The sequence below is a fragment of the Rhipicephalus sanguineus genome, chromosome 11 (assembly GCF_013339695.2).
Source record: "Rhipicephalus sanguineus isolate Rsan-2018 chromosome 11, BIME_Rsan_1.4, whole genome shotgun sequence".
Lineage (NCBI taxonomy): Eukaryota > Metazoa > Arthropoda > Arachnida > Ixodida > Ixodidae > Rhipicephalus > Rhipicephalus sanguineus.
This window is the reverse complement of record NC_051186.1, coordinates 3,632,414-3,638,413: the sequence shown is the minus strand read 5'-3', so window position 1 is coordinate 3,638,413 and position 6,000 is coordinate 3,632,414.

The following is a 6,000-nucleotide window of genomic DNA, read 5'->3' as shown; positions in this document are numbered from 1 at the left end:
TAGAGCGTATACGCTCGTTGAGCTCGGATGCCGAATGAAAGCTTAAAGAATTGGTGCATCGAATACAAGGAAAGAGTGTAAACATACTACGTTCGGTGACGTATAGGACTGAAGGCTCTGAATTGAAATTTCTTTCTTCTTATAAAATATAGGGGGTCCCTGTGCTATCACGAAAAAATGTAAGATGAATGAATGAATGGTCAGTGAATTGTTTATGTTGTGTCACTTACAGCAAGCTTATCACTACAACCATACATCTGTATTAGCACATTATATCGGTACATTTATCGACTGGAATTTCGTGTCTTTATTTACCCAGCAACTGCCTTGATGAGGCGTATATTTTAAAATAGCAACCGTAAAGATGGAGTTGTCTGGGATAGGGGGGTCGGATTATTGAAACCGATTTATTTATTTATTTATTTATTTATTTATTTATTTATTTATTTATTTATTTATTTATTTATAGACAGGCTGGTGATGGCAGGACAAAGTCGGGCAGTCGGAAACTGAATGATTGTTGGGTGTCGCTGTGGTTACATTGCTACATTCTTGCGTCACAAGTGGGATGGGCTGCGCTTTAAGAACGCGGAACGCCATGGTAATCCCGCCCCTTTATAAGCCTCTTTAATTTCACTGGAGACTATCGTGCAGGTGAGCTCTTGGTACGACCGTAGAAAAGTGCATGCTATCGTAGGAAGTCTGCGCGCGAAGTAACGCAACTTCTTCTCAACCTGGCAAATGGCCTCCACGGTTACAGACAACTGGCACGAGTTTTCAATGACCCTTAAAGAGACCAACTGCCGCCCCTGCTTGCTGTACCCGTTTGATATAGTGTCTTCGAGAGAAGGACGAGGCATTCAATGCGTTGGCCGCTGACATTGAGCGCTGCCCGACGCTCGCGTAAGATTCTTTAAAATCGCAGCAGCGAACTATTTGGTCGATGCTTTGTATAACCCGAAAATTCGGCACTGGGTAAATAGCGGAAGCCACAGTGGTCTACCGGACACTGTCAAGCTATCCCTAAATACTAAGTTCAGCGTGGTCTCTAATGGAGCACATTAGCAGCATCCATCATACGCTAGCGCACCGCACGTCTGCCGCATCACGCGGCACGCTGGCCACATGTAGATTTACTTTTTCGCCGGCGTGGGAGTCAAGTGAGAGCAGTTGGCGTCAGGAGTCGCTGACGCTCGCGCTATACCGTGCTCTGTTTTCTGCAGTAATATCAACTAAGTATTTCATGCTATACCTACGTTGGTACCCGAGAAAATGAACTCCAATCCATGCAGCGAAGTTGGGTGGGCAGCGAGGCAGTCGTATCACCTGATCTGATAAATGAATGTGGCGTAGCCTTTTAGCCTTCTGCGATTGTGCAATGTCCTAGATCAGGGGTCAGCAACCTGCGGCCCCCGCGGCACTATTTTGTGGCCCCCGCTCTTTGGGTATTGAGAAAACATGATTTATATTCCAGTGCAAATAAATGTGATTTGTATTTCAGTTTCGTACATTATTGTAAATTCGCCGAATTTTTTTTCTCTTTGCCTGCAAAGTGTCCCTCCCCCCTCCTTCCGATTTGCCGTCCGGCCCCACCATGTCTGCTTCATGGAACTCGGCCTTCCGCATCAAAAGGTTGCCGACCCCTGCCCTGCATGAAATGACTGATAGGAACAAAAATAAATGTACTGTGCCATCGTGTTCTCGCTTAACCGGGTTTGCAACGCCTTCCCATAGCGCTATCACAGCACGAATGAAACCAGTTGCTAGGCGTATTCTTACATTACGTATGGAAGTGCGCTGACGTCGCTCCCTGCTTGTGTATGTTGAACTTTCTGATTCCCGGCGACTGCAGCCGATGCAACCGTTCACGTTGCAGCAGTCGCTGTAAAACTGTTATCGCGATTTCAGTGCAGCGACTAAGGTTCTTATAGACTATCTTGAACTTAAATGCGAACTCCTTCAAATCGAGAAAAACCTTCGCTAAAAATACTCGCGGTCTATGCGTTGTCATCTTGAACCGTATGTATTCGGACAACAGGACCACCTGGCATGAAGTCTGTAATGGAGGTGGGCTAGTGCAGTGGAAAGATGTTGATGTACCGAGCGTTGTCAAGAGCAGTAGCCTTTCAGGAGGAGAAAACAACAGGAAAATAGAAGCATTCGTGCAAACTTGCGGTAGCGCAACCGCCATAGGTGAGGACGGAATCGGAATTAGTAACTTATGCCACACCTTATGCCACCTTATACTGCCACCTTATACTTATGCCACCTGTGCACTCAGGATTCTCACCATACTGATTTAACAACATTATTTATGAAGTCCGGCGAAGTTTATTCGTGGCAGGCCTCATCCCAGACCTAGATATCGGCCCTTGAGCTCAGGCGGCTTCCTCGCCTCGCTGGACTGCCCTCAGTTGTCCTAATGTGGAGCTGAGCAGAGATTCTTCCCGGCGCGCCCTACGGTTCGAGACTGCCTCCTCGTGGTTCCTGTGTGCTTTGCCGTCTAAGATCGAGCGTTCCCCGTAGCATGTGTCCCAGTGTTGCCCTTGCATCGCATGCCTTACACGTATCTGTCGAATAAGGATGAGGGTAACATATACGAAAGTTTAGTGGATTTGGATACGCCGGTGTTTGCAGTTGTCGCCACGAAACTGGCTGCTTTTTAGCTGATCTGTTGTGCGGTAGGGGGTGATTGCGTCTTCGTAGCTTGTAGTGCTGCGTTATTTCCTGATGAGAGGGCGCAAGGCTTGCAGATAAAATTCGGCATTTGCAAGGAAGCGGTAGTGCATACAGGTGCGCCTAGGTGGCCGGAGTGGTCAACTGCGAAGGTATACGATATGCAAGACGAGCGTTACGGTGCAAACGCCACTCTCCCAGACAGCCGAGAAGGTGGCCATTGCCCTCGCGATGGCCACCACTGAGGCCGAAGTAGTAATCAGCGACTCGTAAGCGGCGGTACGTAACTATGCTTACGGCCGGTTCTCCCGGGAGGCGCTTCGAATCCTAACGAATAACGAGGCCAAAAACAAAAACAAAACCGACAATTTCCTTTCGCGGAGGTGACGAACCGAGCGGTTGCGAACGCTGACCCTGGTCCACTAAAAATAAGCAGAAAAATTAAATAAACAAATAAAAATATATAAATGAATCAAGTGAAGAAATCCGTGCGCTACGCAGCTTCGCTGCTCATCCATCTTCATAGAGCTGAACGGTTCGTCAATTTTTTTTTATACCACAGAATATATAACAAACATGTTATACTGTTCCCAACGACGAACGTGATCCGAAACGTTCGTGTGCTCATAAGCATTTCTACTTTACTTTTTGCAGGAGACCTGCTGAAGCCGAGCATTGGTCCATGGCGGGTCAACAGAAATGATAATCAACATGAGCCGGCACGCGCTCTCTTTATCCTCTTCTTCCTCTTCGTCGTCTTCTGCTTCCCTACCAGAACAAGTTCGCCGATATGTCCGGCATCGCCTGCAATAACTCTTATGGGTGAGGGAACGAGTGCAGAGAGAGAAAAAGATAGAGAGAGACAAAGAGACAGATAGAAGGAAAGATAAAGCAAGAAATTCTTGGCGAAAAAAAAATTCTTGACGAGGTTGTATACGACCCCGCATACTCACGATCCGAAGGCGAGCACCGTAACCACGCGGCTATACAGGCACGCTATAGCAGAGCATATCATAGGCTTGTATAGTATACCATACAAAGGGGGTGGGAAAGGGAAGTGAGGGTGAGGAGGAGGGAAAGGGGGAGGAAGAGAGTAAGGCATAGCATATAAAGAATTAGAAATAGAGAGAGAAATAGAAGAAAATAGAAAGAGCTAGACAGAAAGAGAGAGCATCAAAGATAGGAAGACAAATATATAGACAGAAAGAGAGAGAAGGAAAGAGGAAACGAGAAATAGACAGATAGAGAGAAAGAAAGGAAACAAAGAGAAAGAAAGAAGGAGCGAGAAATAGAAAGTAATATATAAAGAGAGATAGAAAGAAGAAATAAACAGACAAAGAAAGACATACAAAAAATAGAATACAGAAAAAGAAAAAAAAAAGAAAACAAGAATGAAAGGAAAAAATAAAGAGTAACAAGGAAGGCCGCCCAGATCCGCACTTCCTTGAGGCTTGGCCCCACCAGTGCGAAGCTGGTTTAATTTTTTTTTTCCTCTTTGAAACTTTAGTCATTCACCGTGGCAGTTCAGATAAAGTGCCTAGGGGATACCTCAGCATTGCTTTGGTGGTCCACCACTCGCAATAATTTCATTTTAATGCGAAAACATTCAAAGCGCAAATCTGGTTCCTTCTCGCTGTTCCCAGGAAAACAGAAATTTCCACTTTTTTTCACCGCACACCGTAATACTACGGGGCAGCCACTGTGGCGCTTCTTCGGACGGACTAGCCAAAGAGTTCTTTGCGCTTATTTAGAGTTTAAGAAAGAAACAGATAAGCGCTACAAACCAAACGCAAGACATAAGCGGTCCACTTGTGTATTTGAGACGACTTGCCGTTTGTCCTCACCAAACTATGCTGCTGCGCGTCTTTTTTTGCAAAGTTCGTCACGTGAAGTTCCAGTTTGACGTAACACAGCTGCAGCATTTCCTACGCGCCCGGTACGCTAACTTAATAACACTTCGGTCGGGGCCTTGAATACCAGCTTTTATACCAGATATTTCATTAAAAAAACGGGAATAGACGGAGACATTTACTTAAAAAAGGCAGAATATATTTCTAAACGCACAGACCATGAACACAAAATAAGGCCATGCCGGGCCAGAACGAACCTGTAGGCAAATTAGTTTTTTCTTAAAACTATTTACCAATTGAATAGTTTGACATCTGAGCAAGTGTCCAGTGTCAATGAAAATGTTTTCTTTTTTAACTTTGTAACGCCCCTGCTGTAACGCCTCGAGGTAAAACGGGGATATGTAAGAATAAAGAATAAATTAAAAATTAAAATAACGGGTTTATGCTGCAACTTTAGGTGCAGCAAAGTATTACCGCCTTGACCTAGAATTGCTGCGCGAAAAGAACAGGTGCCTGACAGTCGTACCATTTAAAAAAAAGCATCTGTATTATCTGAAAAGAACACCGTGCTTAATATATATAAGCTATGGCGACAGTAATGAGAGGTTGCGAAAAATGGAATAGAATGTCCCAATTTGTGCAATAGTTCACGTTGTGATTAAGAAATCGTAATGCGAAAGTTGATAAAACGGAAGCGAAGTGTAAAGTTCCGACGGTTAACTCGCATCTCAGGTAAGGGGGATCTTTCGCTCTCATAGAGGCTTGTAATAATTTTGTTAACAAGGTTATCAGCAATACGACTGTCTACATATACGTTGTCATGAAGGAGACGAAGTGTAATGGGTGAAGACTTATCCTGAAGCTCGGCTGAATGGGCAAAATGCGAATATATTGATAAAGATTGGCACCACGGTTAGCTAAGAGGAATTATCTTTATCATTTCAAATCTATGGCGTTGGTACAGTCTGATGAAGTTATACGGTATGACGTGAGTATGATACGGCGAGGTCGAGAAACGAGGATGACAAAATAGCATGTTTTAACGATAACGCAGATGCCAAATAAAACGTTTTCTTTTATTAGTCCGTTGGCGTGCCTGCTGCTCTTGCGGCTTTTATCGCAAGTAACTTCAAGGAATTTAGGAGTATCGGACGTGGCCAACGTGGCTATTACCTATTAAGGCACCATTAATGGAAGATGCATTTTTAGTTTGTGAATTATGTAGTAGTGGGAATGATGTTTTTAAAAGGTTAATTTGAATTTATTATTTCAGCGCCGTGAACACAGATCTTTAACGACACTGTAAGGTGTGTCCTGAAGCGCGACAAGCGATTTTCCGCGGTGATTGAATAGTTTAAATAGTAAATAGATTAAATATTAAAACAAACAGGTGCAAATAGCTGGCTTATTAAGATGGTCATTTATAAAAGAATAGACCAGGTAGAGAGTTGTGGAATGCCGCAGTTAATTATTT